Source organism: Ovis aries, chromosome 13, assembly GCF_016772045.2.
Source record: "Ovis aries strain OAR_USU_Benz2616 breed Rambouillet chromosome 13, ARS-UI_Ramb_v3.0, whole genome shotgun sequence".
NCBI classification, from domain to species: domain Eukaryota; kingdom Metazoa; phylum Chordata; class Mammalia; order Artiodactyla; family Bovidae; genus Ovis; species Ovis aries.
The window spans coordinates 80,928,397-80,948,676 of NC_056066.1; the positions used below are offsets into that span (position 1 = coordinate 80,928,397).

Here is a 20,280-nt window from a genome sequence, read left to right on the forward strand (position 1 = left end):
ATGCCAAAGGCGCGGATTCAGTCTCTGGGTGGGGAAGATCTGGAGAAGGAAATGGCAACGCACTCCAGTATTCTTGCCTGGGAAATCCCATGGACAGGGGAGCCTGGTGGGCTACAGTCCACGAGGTCCGAAAAGAGTCAGACATGACTTAGCAACCAAACAGTAACAATGACAAAGGTTATTCTAACGTGCAATCAGATTAGACGGCTGTTGGTTTACAGTTCAGACCCTCTCTGGCCAAAGACAATCCTTATTTCCAAAGACAGCGATGGCTGCATGTTCCCTCTCTCAGTGGACAGAGAAGAGAAAAGCGTCCTTGACTGTACTGTTTTGGACCATATTTATACCCCAGGACGTGGTGAGCACCTTGAAAGCAGAAGCTGCATCTTTGCCAAAAGCCGAGCCCAGTGCGTGACCCACTGTAAGCATTTACCAGATGGAGGGAAACCAGCAGCTAGACCCATGGAGCGGGGAGCCCCCTTGGTCTCCATTTAGGAGGTTTCAGAGGGTCTCTGGGAAGACACGGCAGCCCCGAGTCCTCCTCACCGGTGCCTGCCTTTTTTCTTTACCCTGAGAAGGGCGAGATGGCAAAACGTTGATTCAGGGCCTTGTTCTCTGGCAGAGCTCACGCTTGGCCTGCACACAGGTGATGCCGGCAACGGGCGGTGTGGAGCTGAAAGCCGATGTCAGCCGCTAAGTGGGGGAGAGCAGGAGGCTTGGCCGTGGTGTGTGTGTGTGTGTGTGTGTGTGTGTGCACGTGCAGCAGGGAAAGAAGCTGAGGACTCGGGGACATTGATGTTGTACCAGCTAAAGGCCAGCGACGCTTAGGAATGATCTGTGCCAGGTGCATGTCTGGTTGCCCTGGGTCACCGGGGAGGGTTTTTCCTAATGTATAGAATAGAAGAAAAATATGTGTTTTGCCTGGAGAGCAGTTACAAAGAGCTTATTGTGTCAGTATCCCCCAATCACTTATATACTTTTCAGCCCATGGACTTTATTCATAAAGTCTATTTTACTCTCCTTTGTTTTGCCAAGTTAGGGTTCCCTATTACTGTTTCTCTCTTAGAAAATGACCCATTGTCAGAGCAAGGCCACGTGGCTGTGGTTAAACCAAGTGCATTGTTGGGCAAGTTTAGAAATCAAGAACGGAATAAAACACATATATTAAGAAAAGATACAAATCAGGAATGGGCTGAAGCAGCTGGGAAGGCTTCGAGGTCTGAGCTCAGGGTTGATGACAATGGTGCTCCCTTCGCATTAGGGAGCGGGGAGAGGGCATGGTTTGCAGGCAACAGAGAACTCAAGCACGAGGCTGAACGAGACTGCAGTTCTGGGCACAAAGGGAGGACTAGTCTCGCTCACCAGCAGGAGAGACAGAACGGTCGCTTCAGTCCCACAAAACAGCGAAGAGAGAAAACACAAACCACTTGCTCCTCGTGGATTCTCCAGGCAGCTCAGAAGTTCTCGGGAAGTGACTGCTCTGAGTCATGGGCTCAAAACCCTGCACTGATTCAAAAAATAAAAATGAGTGTCCTGTGGCTGTTAGGCTACTCCAAGAAGTGTTTCACGTCTGCGCTGGGTTCTGGACTTCAGATGTGAGACTCTGAGGATATTACGCTCTTCCTAGAGCAGACTCATGGGAAAAGACCTTCCCACTGGGGACGACTGAAAGCAAAAGGAGAAGGGGACAGCAGTGGACGAGACGGTCGGATGGCATCACCGACTCAGTGGACGTGAATCTGAGCAAACTCCAGGAGATGGTGAAGGACAGAGGAGCCTAGCGGGCTACAGTCCTTGAGGTCGCAAAGAGTCGGACACGACTTGGCCGCTGAATGACAAAAATAGTATCAACAATCTGCCCCCACCCCACTCCCTTTTCAGAAAAGACATGTCAAAAATTTGAAAGCCATAGGAGTCCCATACATAAATGGGAGGCCCGAACATAAATGAAAATCGTGGGCAGGAGACCAGAGAGGAATGGGTCAGGATGAAATGGCAAGCAATAGCCGGATCTCTGTAAAGACGCTCAACTTGGAGACTTCTCCAGGCTCCGTTTGGATGAAACATAACAGGCCTGCAGCTGGATCCCTCCAGCGAGCACACCGTTCCACGCTCTTAAGGGCCTGCAGGTGGCGAAGGCTGTTTATGTTGTCCCTCAGACACTCGGTTTTTACAAGGAAAACGCTATTTCCCTGGGATGGAAGCAAGGTAGTAGATTTTATGTTGGTCTGAGCACACTGAATCATCTCAGCTTTGGTGTCATCTGCTGTTCGCTCTAGAACTTGTAGCCACAAACCTCCAGGCGAGGTTAGGGAGAGGTTAGGTTCTGTTTCCATTATTTTTCTGTGAAGAACTGTCTCTCAGTAACTTTCACTACTGTTATCCCATCTGCTTATAAGTGAAATATGGATTTGGAATATCATTTTTATCTGCACATATTTAAAATGTAATGTCCAAATATTATGCTGTTTGAAAAGAGACACCTGTCCAAAAAATTCCCAGGAAGGTTTTAGAGAGTGCACTTAAGCTCAGATTTAGACACAAGTGAAGCTCATTTTTCATCTAGCAGAAGCCCCAGACCAGCCAAGATTTGGAATACATGCCGAACGTTTTGCAAATACAGCAATACCTCATTTGTCTGACGTGGACAGTGCCGTGTAAATGCCTTTTTCACATAACTGAAGCTTATCCCTTTGCACATCAAATCGTGTATTTATTTTCACCATTTTGCATAGGAATATTCCTGAGGGCACATTACACACTCCCCGACCTCCTCCTGTAGAGTATGAGAAACATTATTTAATCTTGGCTTTCTGACTCGGGGTCACAGCCATGCACATCAAGAACTGGTCTGTTCTCGGCTCGAATAAAGGAATGCCTCTGCATCCCTATAGCTGTGTTGGGGCTGTTTGACTTCAGTCTGCAGGAACTGGGGTTCGTCCTGCTTTTGAGACTATGCCTGCCTGCTTTCCCTCTGATCATCAGTGTTCTCATCAGACCTAAAGCCATTTCTGTTCTCTACCCATTTTGTTCTCTACTATTCTGTCTCTTCTGTGAAATGAAAAGGGAAATTGAAGAGATTCCCTTACTTGGATGACCTGAGATCCTGGATTACTTGCCTGTTTGTAATACGTTCTGTGACTTTGCTAACCAAGTAAGTTACTCAACCCCTCTTGGCCTCTGTTCCACCATCTAAAAGTGTGAGGAGCAAACATAATGTTCTCCTGTTTGACATCCACTAAGCCTGTTCCAATTTGCATAATTTTGTACTGTTTTTGACTCTGATATAAGATGAACATGTTAAAATTGTACATAAACAGATTGTAGGTCCTGAGGAATCAGACCTCAAGCTTGAGGTCTGCTGGGAGCCAAGGACATGAGTTACATTTTGCCCTATTTATTTGTAGGTTGTTTCCCGTGTGATTGAGGCTGCCAGAGGAGTGCCTGCTCAGTCACCGGCATATCATATTGTATCAGTTATCTATTGCTGTGTAACAAATCAACCTCAAATTTAGCAGCATAAAGCAACCTTGATTTGTTAAGTCTCATGATTCAGTGATGCAGGAATCCAAGCAAGAAGCTGCTAGGCAGTTGTGCTGGATGTTGTCTAAACCGAGGGCACTCCCCTAGCTACCTTTTCTTGCAGCTCAGCTGGACAGGGCGGGTGATGGAGTCCTTACTTGTGTGCCTGACACTCTGATGCTCTCCGTCTGGTTTCTCTCGAACCACCTGTTCTCATCCTCCTGTGGTTTAGCCACAGCTTTTTTACAGCTTGGTGATTCGCTTCCCCAGAGCAAAGCGAAAGCTGCCAAGCCTTTTAAAGGGAAAGCCAAGCATTGACACAACATCACTTCTACCACATTTTATTGGTCAAAACAAGTCACAATTCAAAGAGATTCAAGGAAAGGAGGAATAGATTGCACCTCCCAATGGGCAGAGCTGCACACATGCACAGGAAGGGAGGGGAGGGGGCCTGTCCGGAAACCCTCTGCTGCCCACCTGGACACATCTTCACGTTGCATTTTACAAGTCTAAAGGTTTCCTCTCAACATCGAAAGTACTCATTAGTGTTGACATACCTAATTATTCTCTTAAGTGGTGTTGGTTTGGTAAATAGCACTTTTCCTCTGGGAAAGGGATGAAAAGCAAGCCCATGTTTTTAACAGAGAGCTTCTTCTGGAAACAGATTCCAAACCTGTACTTTTCTCTTGTAAACATACAGCCAGGTCTCTGAGTTCTGAGTCAGTATTTGACGAATCAAAGTCAATCCTGTGAAAGACAGAAATCCTCTTTCTGAACTTTCTATATAACTGTGCTTGCCTTTAGTTGTTGTCAAAATTCTATGAAAGTATTTGCCCAACAAATCAAATTATCCAACTGCAATGTTCCATTTGCTTTCTTATCAGAGGAAAATAGGTTTCTTTCTCCTGGTTTCTTTCTTTCTGGTTTTCGTGCATTTCCTTTTGTCTGTCCTGATGCTCATTTATTCATTTATTTACGCAGATTTCCTGAGCGCATTCTATGTGCCCAGCTTCAATAAACAACAAATAAGGCAGACATCACCCTGCTCTCATGGAGCTAATGTTTGGGCACGGAACATGGATAACAGATCACGAATCAGTTACAATGGCAGTGTGTGCTCTAAAATGTGGGTACTGTGGCACAGGGCCCTGACTTGGTATGGGAAACGGGCAGAGGCCTCGCAGAGGAGGTGACAGCTAAGCTGAACTCTGGACGGGGGCGGGTATCTGCAGGATGGAAAGACCGTGGCGGAAGGAGTCGAGGAAGGGGCACTCCAGGCAGAGGGAACAGCACATGAGCAGACCCTTCGGGAGACAATGGGATGTGGTAGGTCCGGTGTGGAATGACAAGAGTGGACACGTGTCGAAAATTGAAACTTAAATGGCCACTTAAGATCTGTGAACCCTTGGGTGTGATGTTCTTTGAGCCTTAGGGAGGAGAGTGAAACAAAAATCATGACTCTTCTTTATCAAACATCCCCACCCACCAAAGGGCAAAGAAATCTCACCGCCATCTGGCTAATCATGTTTCTGTTGAGGCTTTATGTGAACCAGTAACATCTTCTGAGTGCCAGGCATCCTGCTACATGCTGGGAGTAGAGACGTGACTAATAACAGGTGCACGAGAAAGATGAGCTTACGAGAGAAAAAGACAGCACCCTCCAGGAACCCCCAGCCCATGTGGTAGGGAGCAGGGGTCAAAGGATGGAGTATTGCCCTGAAACGCGATCAGAGCTAGGGTGAAATAATTTGAGGGATACAGGCAAGTTAGATTAAGATCTTTAGCAGCCTTGAGGGCTACAGATGTTACTGTACCTTCCCTTCCATCCAAATGCATTTCAAAATAATATTTTGTCTTTAAAAATTACCCAAAAAAGCAAGCACTAAAAATGAAATTCTTGTTAGATTTTTGATAATGTAATTTTGGCTAAGTTCATCAAAGCTGAATTGCACTCATTTGATTTATGTAGTAACATATACCTTTAGGCTCAGTGTATGGTGGTTCGGTGGTAAAGAGTCCACCTGTCAACGCAGGACATGCTGGAGACTCAGGTTTGATCCCTGGGTCAGGAAGATCCCCCGGAGGAGAAAATGGCACCCCACTCCAGTATTCTTGCCTGAAAACATCATGGATGAAGAGCCTCAGTTCAATTCAGTTCAGTCACTCAGTCATGTCTGACTCTTAGTGACCCCATGAATCGCAGCACACCAGGCCTCCTTGTCCATCACCAACTCCTGGAGTCCACTCAAACTCTTGTCCATCGAGTCGGTGATGCCATCCAGCCATCTCATCCTCTGTCATCCCCTTCTCCTCCTGCCCCCATTCCCTCCCAGGATCAGGGTCTTTTCCAATGAGTCAACTCTTCACATGAGGTGGCCAAAGTACTGGAGTTTCAGCTTTAGCATCATTCCTTCCAAAGAAATCCCAGGGCCGATCTCCTTCAGAATGGACTGGTTGGATCTCCGTGCAGTCCAAGGGACTCTCAAGAGTCTTCTCCAACACCACAGTTCAAAAGCATCAATTCTTCGGCACTCAGCTTTCTTTATATTCCAACTCTCACATCCATACATGACTACTGGAAAAACCATAGCTTTGACTAGACGGACCTTTGTTGGCAAAGTAATGTCTCTTCTTTTGAATATACTATCTAGGTTGGCCATAACTTTCCTTCCAAGGAGTAAGCGTCTTTTAATTTCATGGCTGCAGTCACCATCTGCAGTGATTTTGGAGCCCAAAAAATAAAGTCTGACGCTGTTTCCACTGTTTCCCCATTTCCCATGAAGTGATGGGACCATATGCCATGATCTTAGTTTTCTGGAAGAGCCTAGTGAGCTGCAATCCATGGGGTCATGGAGTCGGACACATCTGAGCAGCTGAGGATACGTGCATTTTGGTGTCCTTTCTCCAATCACCTAAGCACATGTCTGCCCTCTGCCCTTTCTTTTGAGTAGTTTCGCTGTGAGTCACAGTGTTGGGTATGACAGACTCGTTCTGCTGGGCTCGTGGGATGGGATGGGAGAATAGGAGAAGAGGTGTCAATTAAACCTTGTTTTAAAAAGTAGTGCATTGGTTAGGAAACAGGTTCTGGTTATTATTTCTTAAATCCCTAATGTAACAGAGGCATAAATAAAAGCATCTTCTTCTCTGCCACCCTAACTACACAGCTAGAGCCGGCCCCAGGACCGGCATGGTGGCGTCGCCGTCTCAGTCCCGGTTCCTTGAGTGTCATTGCTCTGCCAACCTCGGCGCAGGGTCTCCGTCCTATGACCTAAGATGGCTCGTGGCTCTTACCATCACACCCGCACACAGTCTGCAGAAAGGAGGGAAGGAAGTAAAGAGGAAGCGTGAGCATTCCTGCACAGAGTGCCACCCACTCTGCGCACAGCCCGCCTGCCAGACCTAGCTGCAAGGGAGGCTGGGTGCTGTAGTCTTTCGCTGGGTGGCCGTGTGTCCTGCTAAAACCCAAGGCAGCCTATGACCAAAGCAAGAGAAAAGAGCAAACACTGGAGCACGCCCAGCAGCTGCACCACAGATGGTGGTGGGCATGGCCAGGGTGGGCAGCCAAAGGCAGAAGCTTAGGAGAGTCGCCTGTGAGGTCTTCTGACGCCCGTTTTATAGGAGAGGAATGCAGAGACACACGGTGGTGAAGGCAGACAGCCTGGCTTACCAGGGGGGAGCTGGCAGCGGCTCTGCCCTGGGGACAGGCGACAGAGAGCTGCAGCGTCTTCACGCTAATTCTCTTCAGCCATGCCCCACTCCCTGTGACCGGGTGGACTGTAACCCACCAGGCTCCTCTGTCGATGGGATTCTCCAGGTGAGAATACCGGAGTGGGTTGCCATGCCCCCCTCCAGGGGATCGTCCCAACCTAGGGATCGAACCTGTGTCCCTTATGTCCCCTGCATTGGCAGGCAGGTTCTTTATCATTAGTGCCACCTGAGCATGAGAATAACCAAAGAGCACGACCAACTCTTCCGCTTTGCATTACACACTAGGGGTTCTAACGTGTCAGTGACCAAACATTCCTTTCCACGGGGACAGGTGCTTCCCACTGCCCCCCACCCAGCCCCGACACCATGGCCAGAGTAGGCACGTGCCAGAAAAGAGTCTAGGATATCTTGAGCTGGAACAAACAGTGGGGAAGGAGAGGGCAATGGCACCAACCTCTACACACACACACACACACACACACACACACACACACACACACACACACTCCCTCCTCCTGGCCCTGGCCGACTCCTTTGCCATCAGTTGATAAGTCCTGACTTTGAACCCAGTATGCCCCAGTATTTAAGGTCCTCTTTAGATCTTTGTTCAAATCCTGGCTCTGTCACTTCCTAGGTCTGTGATTTTGAACAAGTCAGTGAGCTTACAATTTATATAGACCAGTGATTCTCAAACTTGAATCCATGTGAATCAAAATCCTCTGAGGTCCTTGACTCCTGGGTCACTCTGCCAGAGATTCTGGTTCAGTAGGTCTGGGCTGGTGCTGGAGAATTCAAATTTCTAACAAATTCCCAAATGGGGTGCTAGAGGTCCCAAAGGCCATGAGTCCAGAGACCACACTGTGAGGCCTCTGGTCTAAGCAGGAGGAAGCGGGTTTTGCTGTTGTTTCGGTGGGTGCTTTTGTTGTTCAGGCTCTCAGTCATGTCTCTCTGCGACCCCACGGCCTGCAGCATGCCAGGCCTCCCTGCCTATCACCGTCTCCCAGAGGTCACTCAAACTCATGTCCATCGAGTCGGTGATGCCATCCAACCATCTCGTCCTCTGTCGTCCCCTTTTCCTCCTGCCTTCAATCTTTCCCAGCATCAGGGTCTTTTCCAGTGAGTTAGTTCTTCACATCAGGTGGCCGCAAGTACTGGAGCTTCAACTTCAGCATCAGTCCTTCCAATGAATACTCAGGGTCATAAAAGATCTTAATGGAATAGGAGGTTGTGGGAGTTTTAACTATTTTTGAAAACAGAAAATACATAGTAACAACACATGACATTACCTACTGACTTATAACATTTGCTTTGCTTTCACAAAGTCCAAGAATTATTGATAATAACAATAGCTAACAGTCTTTATCATGCTCACTAGATTTTAAGTACAATGATACAAATTAATGTTAAAAATGCACCAGTAACTTAGAAATTACTCAGAAAATATTTATTGAACACATAAACTTTATTGAGTTCTTGCTAAGTTCCAGACATAATGCTCTGCCTTTCATGGGTGTTATTTCCGTTAATCCTCAGGATGACCAGAAAGCAACTCCTACCGCTCCTTCTTTACAGCTGGGAGATCATGACGTCAAGCATCTTGTTTCGGGTCATTCATGAAGAAACGACCACACCAGGCCTTGATCTCAGTTCTACTGGACCCCAAGGTCTGCTCTTCATCATAAGCCTCTAATGCAGGGGTCAGCATGCTTGTTGGCCTGCAGGTCTTGCTTTCACCCATTTCTGCAAGACCTGTGAGTTTAAAATGGCTTTACATTGGGAGAAAAGAAGAATCCAAATAAAATAACAATATTTTATGACATATGAAAATTGACATTGAAATTTCCATATCCCTCAGTAAAGTTTTGTCAGAATCCAGCCACGCCCTTTTGTTGACATATTTCCTGTGGCTGCTTTTGGGCTGTGATTACAGAGCTGAGTAGTTGCAACAGAGCCTATTCAGTTCACAAAGCCCAAGCAATTTACTACCTGCCCTTTACAGAAAAATTGTGTCAATCTCTGCTCGTTTGATTCCTATTATCCTTTTCATAATGTTACATTCGAATATTTCCAGGTGAAAGCCATCACAATCAATCTTTTTTTTCTAATTCTTAAAAATAACACCTTGTTTCATGAACTGCCCACAGTTTCCACCATTAAAGCGTCTGTGTTTCGGCTTAATGCTGGCTTCAAGGAGCGCCTTTCCAGAGGCAAACACCCCTGAGAGTAGTAGCTCATTACTTGGTTAATAACAGTGAAAGAAAGCAGTGTGATGTTTAGCAAAAGGCAGTGGTCCAAGGAAAAGTTCACCAGTATTCCCAAACGTTGCGATGTCTAGTTTTCCAGTCCAGTTTCCCAGAGTGAAACAAACTCACATAGCCTAGGCTGTAGCACTGAGAAATTCCAGCCAGACTGAATTCCCTGGTCTGGGGCAAGATCCACTGGAGATTTAACCTGTTTGCTGGCTCCCAAAGAATCAAAGATAAGGATTACAGTAGTCAAGTTCACACAGGGAATTGTTGATTGCATTTTATCCTTTTAAATATGTGTAAGTCATAGGGAGCTCTGCAGTCAAAAATATTGACTGCATTGATCTCTGCCAACCGCAGAAGCAGCCGAGGTGGGCTGCGGCGGAAAGGCTGAGAAACACTTAAAATAAAGACGTGAGTGCTGTGCAAGGGGCCGCACCTGTCTGCCTCCCCTCCCCAACCCGGATCGCGAGTTCCAGCGGAAGAGGCGCGCACGCCATTCACAAAGGAAAAAAGTACTTTTACAGCCTGACTTGACATCAGCATGCAGGCCTTGAGTCCAGCGCCACGTTCCGGGTCAGCGGGACACAGATTTCTGCAGCAGGCATAGATTTCCCAAGGAGCACGTCAGACTGGATCGTCCCACCCGGCCTGATGAGCAGTGTTGCTTTTCCTAACTTCTTCATGCAGGAGGGAAAAAGGACATAGCCAGTCAAGGGCCTCCCTTGCGCAAACCCACAGTCCGCGTTCCAGAGCAAAAGCTTTATGCCTCATTCCCTCGTTCTGGGAATCAGGCATCTTTTTCCCCTGCAAGGTCAAGCACCTGCTCAGGGCCCACCCCTCTGCTGAATGTCAGGGAATGTGGCTCTGCCCTGGAGAAGCTGATGGGGAGACGCATCTGTCTCAAGGCTGCTGGTGTCAGAGAGTTCCATCTTTTTCTTAACCTTTTTATTTTGTATTGGGGTATAACCAACTAACAATGCTGTTTTAGTTTCGGGTAAACAGCGAAGGGACTCAGCCACACATATACATGTATCCATTCGCCCCCAAACGCCCTCCCATCCAGGCTGCCACATTGAGCAGTGTTCCCTGTGCTGAACATAGGTCCTTGTTGGTTATCCATTTTTAAATACAGCAGTGTGTCCACGTCCATCCCAAACTCCCTAACTATCCCCTCTTCCCAGCAACCATAGTGCGCTCTCCAAGTCTGTGAGTCAGAGATTCTTATCTTGTTTGTCTTTCTAAGAGCACAGAACCTAGCAGAGTAGGGGCTCAGCCAGTATTTGTCAAACACCCAATGAGGCGAATAAGCTGACTATAACACAGGGGGTAGAAAGTGAGCTGGGATCATGGAAGAAGGGCCATTTCAGCCAGGCTCCAGAGAAGAGGTGAGATTCCACCTGGGCCTTGAAGGAGAGGTGGAGAGGAGGGAGTGGAAGGGGTATCAGAACGAGTCCTCTGGCCAAAGGGAGCAGATCCTTCTAGGAATAGGCACTGAATAAATAAATATAGCTAAGCCTCATAAATGCACCCGAACCTTCTAGAATTCAACATATTTAAATCCACAGATATTCAGAATGCACTAACGCTGCCTTCTGCCGTCTTCTGGAGCACTGCTCAAGGCCTGGCAAATAGGACTGTGGTTGGTCCTGACTGATTTAAAGAGGGAATGACTTAAAGACAGAAGCTGTGTCCTGTCTCCCGGGACAGGGCCGGAGAGCCCACCATGACAGAGGATCGCAGGTGGAAGGGTGGGGAGGGTGGGGTTGGCAGGAATGCTGCGCAGCTTTCCAGGGAGCACAAGCAGGAAGAGCCGCCGGGCCCAGCTCTGCTTCCTTCATGGAGCCACCCCAAGGCTGGGCCCCAGGGTGGGCAGAAGGTATAAAACCACAGTGTGAGCAGGAGGGGCCGCCTGGCACAGTCGATGCCGACACTGGCTTTGCAGGTGAACATTCATTCTTTCCACATTCATCCATCCGGTATTTACTGAGCACCAGCGCTGCTCCAGGTTCTGGATGCCGTCACGGAAGACGAATACAGTGCTGTCCTTGTAGAAGCTGTGTTCTAGTAAAGAGCATAAACAAATGTTAATGTTTATTGACTGCTCACTATATGTTGTTGTTTTAAGTACTTTCAGTTCAGTTCAGTCACTCAGTCGTCTCTGACTCTTAGTGACCCCATGAATTGCAGGACACCAGGCCTCCCTGTCCATCACCAACTCCCCGAGTTCACTCAAACTCTTGTCCATCGAGTCGGTGATGCCATCCAGCCATCTCATCCTCTGTCATCCCCTTCTCCTCCTGCCCCCAATCACTCCCAGCATCAGAGTCTTTTCCAATGAGTCAACTCTTCACATGAGGTGGCCAAAGTACTGGAGTTTCAGCTTTAGCATCAGTCCTTCCAGTGAACACCCAGGACTGATCTCCTTCAGGATGGACTGGTTGGATCTCCTTGCAGTCCAAGGGACTCTCAAGAGTCTTCTCCAACACCACAGTTCAAAAGCATCAATTCTTCGGCACTCAGCTTTCTTCACAGTTCAACTCTCACATCCATACATGACCACAGGAAAAACCATAGCCTTGACTAGACGGACCTTTGTTGGCAAAGTAATGTCTCTGCTTTTCAATATGCTATTTAGATTGGTCATAACTTTCCTTCCAAGGAGTAAGCGTCTTTTAATTTCATGGCTGCAGTCACCATCTGCAGTGATTTTGGAGCCCAAAAAAATAAAGTCTGACACTGTTTCCACTATTTCTCCATCTATTTCCCATGAAGTGATGGGACCGGATGCCATGATCTTCGTTTTCTGAATGTTGAGCTTTAAGCCAACTTTTTCACTCTCCTCTTTCACTTTCATCAAGAGGCTTTTTAGTTCCTCTTCACTTTCTGCCATAAGGGTGGTGTCATCTGCATATCTGAGGTGATTGATATTTCTCCCGGGAATCTTGATTCCAGCTTGTGCTTCTTCCAGCCCAGGGTTTCTCATGATGTACTCTGCATATAAGTTAAATAAGCAGGGTGACAATATACAGCCTTGATGTACTCCTTTTCCCACTTGGAACCAGTCTGTTGTTCCATGTCCAGTTCTAACTGTTGCTTCCTTACCTGCATATAGGTTTCTCAAGAGGCAGGTCAGGTGGTCTGGTATTCCCATCTCTTTCAGAACTTTCCACAGTTTATTGTGATCCACACAGTCAAAGGCTCTGGCATAGTCAATAAAGCAGAAATAGATGTTTTTCTGAAACTCTCTTGCTTTTTCGATGATCCAGCAGGTAGGGGAGCTAAATAAGAGGCCTGCCATTTCCCGCCTTGTTCTCATTAACCAGCTTGCCGTCAGCCGTGGAGCAAAAGGACCAGAAAGGACAGAGCAGGATGCAGAAAAGGGCCTGGACTTTGGTCCATGGAGCCGAGCTCTTGTTGCTCTTAGCTGGGTAAACTTGGGCAGAGGACAGCCTCTCTGGGACTGTGTTTCCTCATCTGTATGTAAATCAAAGGGTTTTCATCCTACTTTCCCAATTTTGTGGAAGATTAGAAATAACATATAACGTCACAGAGACAGTGATTTTATTTAAAATTAAAATTTTAAAATAAGCCTTTTGCTTATAAAGTAAGTGAAAGACCTGAGCCCTGCTCTTCTGTCTCATTCCTCAGCTGCTCCCCAGGGGGCCACTGGCCAGTCTCTGCTGCCTTTCTGCCTCCCCTGGAGCTGGTGAAAGACACATTAGGGTCCCTTGGGTTTCCCCTCACCACCCAAGGCCGGGCTCTTCTGTTACACTGAACCTCTGGGGAGACCCCATGGAGGAATGCAAGCTGCTGAGCCAGTATATCTGGGCCTGGCTCTTCATGGACCCAGAATCCAGTAAAAAGCAGTTTTGTTGGCAGGAATGCCAACATCCACTTACACTGTAGCCTGAGGAATCATGAACGGCCCATAGAAGTGAAACATCACCCTTCCCTTCTCGCTGAAGCCTGAGTGTTTGGACTCCATGGAAATCAGAGTCTCAGGGCTGTAAGTATAAAGGCCCAACTGCAGATTTGCTTAAAGGATGGGTAACCAACTTCCCCAGGTGGCTTAGGACAAAGTGGATTATAAGTTGCCAGACTTTCAGTTTAAATCTAGGAAAGTCCCAGGAAAACCAGGACAAGCTGATCCTTTCGCCACAGCTTAACCCAGGACTCTCTCTTCTTTCTAGCTGTAAAACGTCAGGCCAGTGTCCCCAGGTGCGCTCTTAGACCTCACGTGACTTCCTGGGGTCAGGACACGCACCTGAGCCTCTGAGTCAATGCTTGGGATCCAGAGCTTGGCAAACATCAGCCAATGTGTGTGTGTGTGAGTGCTCCGTCCTGTCTGACTCTTTGCCGACCCATAGACTGTAGCCCGCCAGGCTCCTCCATCCATGGGATTCTCCAGGCAAGACTCCTGGAGTGGGTTGCCATTTCCTCCTCTAGGGGATCTTCCAGACCCAGGGATCGAACCCATGTCTCTTGTATCTCCTGCACTGGCAAGCGGATTCTTCACCACTGTGCCGCCTGGGAGGCCCTAACATCGGCCAAGGCAGTATCACAAGTCAACCCACCTTTCCTGCTGAGCCTCAGCTGTCTTCCATCACAGGATTCCGAGTGAGTCTTATAAAACGATCTTCCTGGGCTCACCAAGTGACGCTGGCCGGCCATGCTACTTTGATATCATGCATTTCGCCATATACCCCAGAAGTGTTTTTCTAATGAGTAAAGAAATAACTGAATAAACGGATGGAGGAATGAATAAATGACATGGTTAAAGTTTAAAGGCTTAAATGGCTACATACATACACACATACATACCATTACATTTAAGAATCCCTTCCTTCCTATAAAAGCCACCCTTTTTTTTTTTTAATCTCTTCTGGTGCTTAAGTACTTCCTTTTGCTTGGCTCCGTTAAGACCAATGAACATGGGGTAACTCCTGGTTACAGGGGCGCAAGGCCTGGGGCTGTAGACCAGGCTGAGACGCTCGGCTCCCGCTCGCCTCCTCCGACCTCCCCTTATTCCTCTGAACACGGGAGTCCCAACCAGACCTCCTGTTCCCTTCCCCAGCGATATACGGCCAGCGCTCCACCTTGCTCATGGCGCCTCTTCCGCATGAAGCATTTTCCTTTAAACTCTTTCTTGAGACAATGCTTTCACCGCACAAACAGTTCCAGGGGTGTGAAGTTCGGACTCTGGACAGACGTCTGTGCGTGAAAGGGCGTTTCTCAGCCGTGAACCGAATCGGAAAGCAGACGGCCTCCGCGGCACGCGGCACTCGCTGCTCCAAAGGGCAGGACCCGCCGAGAAGCTCTGGGCGGGGGCGGGGGCAGAGTCCTCGTCGCCCCCTAACGTCTGGTCAAGGTACTGCTCCGGGAAGCCTGCGCTGACCTCCCGCAGAGCTGGAGCGCGTCCCCCGGGGTTTCGCGACCCTCTGAGCCTCCCTCCGCTGCAGTCTTGGTCTCCAAGCATCGCAAGATGCATATATTTTCAGACATTCTCCTCCACTGATTCAGAGCACTGGGCTCACGGACCCGGGGCTCAGCCCTGCTTCAGGCAGCCCGTTTCGTGCTCATCGAAAGTTAGCCGGTTGAATTCATGAAGCAACAAGTGATTAAACTAATAAGAGGGAGGGAGGGGGTCCTGCCGTCCATGTAGGTCCAACCACAAGACGCATGCACCTGCCGGAGTTTCTGAGGCCTCATTATTGGGGAAAAGACTTGCCGAGGGCCATGGAATAATCCAGAAGCAAAGTTTGGTCCTGGTTAAGCTGCACTGTGGTCTGTCTAGTCAAGGCTATGGTTTTTCCAGTGGTCATGTATGGATGTGAGAGTTGGACTGTGAAGAAGGCTGAGCGCCGAAGAATTGATGCTTTTGAACTGTGGTGTTGGAGAAGCCTCTTGAGAGTCCCTTGGACTGCAAGGAGATCCAACCAGTCCATTCTGAAGATCAGCCCTGGGATTTCTTTGGAAGGAATGATGCTAAAGCTGAAACTCCAGTACTTTGGCCACCTCATGCGAAGAGTTGATTCATTGGAAAAGATTTTGATGCTGGGAGTGATTGGGGGCAGGAGTAGGGGACCACAGAGGATGAGATGGCTGGATGGCATCACTGACTCGATGGACGCGAGTCTGAGTGAACTCCGGGAGTTGGTGATGGACAGGGAGGCCTGGCGTGCTGCGATTCATGGGGTCGCAAAGAGTCGGACACGACTGAGCGACTGAACTGAACTGGACTGAAGCTGCGCTGTGAGCACAGTGGCTGTGGAAATGGAGACGTGGGTTTCTCCGCCAGAAGCATCTTACTTCTCGTGTTTTGTTGGGTTTTTTCACACTTACGTTCATTATCGCGTACCTGAGTTGAGCTCTCAAGCAGCTCATTAATTGTCTTGGAGCACCGTTCGGTGCAATTTCACCTGGCCTACTTAGATCGCTGAGGTGAGAATTTTGATGTAACTTGAGTGTTTTTAATGACTTTCCCTGAAAACCTAACACACACACACATCACGTTGGCACAGAGGAAGTTGAGGATGACGCAGCATTGAGTAGGTGCCCTGGACAGGAAGCTGCGTTTGGACGCGGACGCGGGCGGGAGGAAAGCCCCTGGCTGGTGAGTATGGACGCCACTGCCCCCCAGTGGAAGGGAGGCCCGTCCACTCGGCAGGGCCACTGTCTTCCCGGAGGGCTGGTTCACGGAGGGGCACTGGGGCCGTGGTCCTGGAGTCCCCACACCTGGATTGATTATTGATAAATCATTGATAGTTGATCGTTCTCCATGTGGAATCTGCGATGAGGCGTCTTCTTTTCCAGTTTAGTGAGGAGGTGGCATCTTTCGGTTCTAATCATACAAAGACTGAAGGTTGCTGCATTGCTCCTTCTTTGCGCTGGTTGCCAGGACGCTCATATCCAAATGGGGAGATTAGTCACTGGACCTATTTTAATTCTTATCATGAAGATATTTGCTTTCTCATTTTTTCACTTGTTTTATTATTTATTTCCTTTATAAGTCACCTTAAATCTTTTTGTGGCTAGAGTTGGAATATCAATAAAGAAAATTACATACTTCAAAGCCAGAAGCCTAGTCAACTTGATAAATACATTAGAAATGTTACATCCATCAGAGGCAGGGTAAGAATAGTTAGCTGAATTAGCGATTAAGTACACTACTATTGATAATTTCTATAAAATGTTAAGCCTCAGGACTTCAGCCAAGAATTAGCACCCGGGAGAGGCTCATCTCTATGGAAAATCAGGTTTTACCATAAATTCAAGGTCTGACTGTTGCCATCAGAAGTATTTTTAAGCTTAATTTTAAAAAGGGAATGTTTCTCATCACCGGAATGTATTTGCCAAAGAACTTCAACTGCTGTCTCCTTTCCTGTTGAACTTTACAAACCGGAGAGACAACTGTCTGTCGAGACTGTTTTGTCTGGAGCCAGGCTTCGGGCAGCCATCCAGCACGCCAAGTCTGAATCCCTCCCTGCTCTTCGGCTCAGAACACCAGGAAGCACCTTGTTAATTGCAAAACGAACTTCAAGTAAAAATAAAAGAATAAAAGAGCCCTTCTTCTCTTCTGCTGCCTACCAGGCAGGAAATATGGGGGCGGTGGTTGCTCACAGACCCAAGGTCTGCAATTCTGTGATCTAGCGCTGAAAACCATTTATGGCCAAATGTAACTCCGGAAGGCTCTGCGCCCTCTCTCTCCCCCTCTGGTCGTCCGTATCAGTTTCATCTCATGACTGGCGTTTACTGGCACGGCTGACCGGTGAAACCACGCTGGAGGTATTAACCAGATAACCCACACGTGGGATCGGTCATAAACTCAGACAGCATCTGGACTAATTACAGAGAGAATGGTTCCGGGGAGAAAAGAGGAAAAGGTGCCGAACTCCATAAGATGGTCCAGGTGGTTTTCCAAATCTTTTCTGAAAAGAAGCCAGCAAATCATCAAAGCCATCAAGAACCTTACTTTTTAGCAACTTAAGTAATAAATGTTCACTGAAGGGAAATTAAAGCATACAAGTAGGAAGGAAAGAAGGGAAGCGGGGAGGGGAGAAGGAGGGAGGGAAGGAGAGAGGAAGGAGGGAGCTGTGAGTGTGTGTGATTAACATGGCGTTTGGGACCCAAATGCTAGATGGGGGGGTGGGGCGCGGGGGGGTAGAGGCGGGGCCCGGTTGACAAACCTTGGCCCCCAGGCCAAATCCAGTCCACTTCCTGTCTTTGTCAATGAAGTTTTGTTGGAAGGACATGTTCGTCCATTTACACATTATCTCTGGCTGATTCTATGGTACAGCGACAGAGGGCTGAGCAGTAGCAGCAGAGCTCACATGGTCTGTGAAACCTAAATGCCCTGTTGTTTAGATTCTGGCCCTTCACAGAATAAGTTTGCCAGCCCCAATCTACATTTTCTCTCTAGATATTTAGGGCTTCCCAGGTGATAAAGAATCCGCCTGCCAATGCAGGAGACCGGGGTTTGATCCCTGGGTCGGGAAGATCCCCTGGAGGAGGAGTCAGCAACCCACTCCAGTGTTCTTGTCTGGGGACTCCCATGGACAGAGGAGCCTGGCGGGCTGCGGTCCATGAGGTTGGACACAACGGAGAGACTAAACAACAGTTTATAGTTAGAGTTTCATGCATTTTTTTTTAGTTTGAAATAATTCTAAATCCCACAGGAAGTGGGAAGAAATGTCGAGAGAAGCCACATGTGCTCGACACCCAGCTGCCCTGTCACTTCAACTTGCATAACCACTGCACAATTTCAAACTCAAATCGAATTCAGGTTTCACCAGCTTACATGCAGTCATGTGTGGTGATACACATGCCTTTTATGCATAAAAGTGATATAACACATCACTCTTAAGTTGAGTGACAACAATGAAAACTCCTCAACTGCCAGAGTGAGGGAGAGAACAGAAATATAGTTAGTGAATCCTGAGATTTCCCTAAGAGTCTGATACGATCCAGCTGTCTTGAGAAAGCCAGGACTATTTCTTCCGTACCAATAGTCACTCCTAAGTCATGTTGACCAAAATGCCTGGTGGAGATTGTATATTTTATTTTCACTTGAACATATAATCCTTTCTATTTTCTCTCTTTTGCACTCCCATCCTCTTGACACTTTTTTTTAAAGTGTATGAAATATGACAGCAATCAAAGGCGGCAGCGCATTGAAAAGGTCCAGAAAGTTTCAGCCCCTCTGAAACCAGAGATTAAAGAGAAAAGTGACATTCAGTTTATTTAACTATGTTTATCTGACATCTGTCTGGGATTCATCTGTAGAGCGTAGGGCTCCTTCTCAACCCTTCCCCACACTGTGCCTGGCTTCACTTTACAAGGGATGAAATTCTCAAGTCTCAACAGCTCAGAAGAAAAGATGCTAGCATTTCTGGCAAACCGTGTGAGAGGGAGCGATGTCTCTGCCCGACTTGTCATGAGTTGCATCATAACTCATTTCCCTGTGGACTGAATTGCCAAACGTCCATGGAGATTCTGGATACGTGTGTGCCTAATGAGGCAGGGCTCATGGGCCTTAGAAATGTAAGAAGAAAACAGGTAGAGAAAAAGCAATTCCCTACTCTTAGGGAAGTTGTTAAAAGGTTTTTTGTTTGTTTGTTTGTGTTTTAACAAAGTCTGTTCAGGGTCCTAACGATAAAGCAGTATGATGGAGAAGAGTTAATGGGGAAGCTGGACTAGAAACTAACGAGGGAGAGGCCGACCAAAGACGTAAATCATCGCATGGACACCGGGGAGGATTATGCCAGGAAAGCAGTCAGGGCTGGGGCACCTGCATCTCTTCTTGGGACCTGCGGGGAGACAGGAGATGTGGGCAGCACGGCTGGGCCATGGAGACCCAGGATTCCCCGGGAAGATAACGTCTAAGCAGGGGGCTGTTAGGAGGCTTTGCACAGCCCAGGCAAGTGATGGCAGTGCTGGGGCTTGTGGTTCTCAGAGTGGTCCTCACATGAGCAGCATCAGTGTCACCTGGAAACTTGTTCAAAAGCAAACTCTTGGCCTCAGCAGAGACTTACTGAGTCAGAAGCCCTGAGGATGGGGCCTAGTGCCTTATGTTCTGATAAGCCCTGGATGTGATTCTGATAGCACTTCCCAGGTGGCATGGTGGTGAAGAATCCATCTGCCAATACAGGAGACACAAGAGGTTCAGGTTCTATCCCTGGGTCGGGAAGATCCCCTGGAGAAGGAACTGGCAACCCACTGCGGTATTCTTGCCTGGAAATTCCATGGACAGAAGAGCCTGGTGGGCTGCAGTCCGTGGGGTCACAGGGAGTCAGACACGACTGAGAGACTGAGCAGGCACACACGTGACTCTGATACCCTAGAGCCCCTGGACCAGTCCCCAGTGCCTCGGAGCCTGGAGTCTGAGATCCACCACTGTCTCGGCCTAGAATGTCAGCCGTGGAGGTGATGAGAGTCTGGATACGCCTTAAATACAGAGCTCGGGCAGCAGGCAAAGGCTCCTTCTGTCTTAGTACCTTAAAACAGGATCAGGGTTTGGGGCTTTTTGGTGGCTCAGTGGTAAAGAAACCTCCTGCCAGTGCAGGAGACACGGGTTCCATCCCTGATCCGGGAGGATCTCACATGCTGCAGAGCAGCTAAGCCCGTGCTCTGCAACAAGAGAGGCCGTGGCGAGGAGAAGCCTGTGCGTTACACCCAGAGCTGCCTGCCACAGCTGGAGAAAATGCCCATGCAGCAGCAAAGACCCAGCACAGCCAAAAATAAGTAAATTAAAAAAAAAAAACAGAACCAGGGTTCATTTGCCACAGTCCCCACTCAGCCTTTC

The 20,280-nt window shown here is 48.1% G+C and overlaps 1 protein-coding gene and 1 long non-coding RNA gene across 2 annotated transcripts in view; one reads left to right on the top strand and one right to left on the bottom strand.

Moving 5' to 3' along the window:
- Nucleotides 1–20,280, top strand: part of TSHZ2 (teashirt zinc finger homeobox 2) — a 493,576-nt gene that overhangs the window by 333,762 nt on the left and 139,534 nt on the right. The window lies entirely within an intron of this gene.
- On the bottom strand, nucleotides 7,070–14,796 carry LOC121816251 (uncharacterized). Its single transcript, XR_006055757.2, has 3 exons — nucleotides 14,576–14,796; nucleotides 14,054–14,197; nucleotides 7,070–11,540 (listed from the first exon to the last, which is right to left on the bottom strand). It is a non-coding gene; the product is annotated as an uncharacterized LOC121816251 (long non-coding RNA).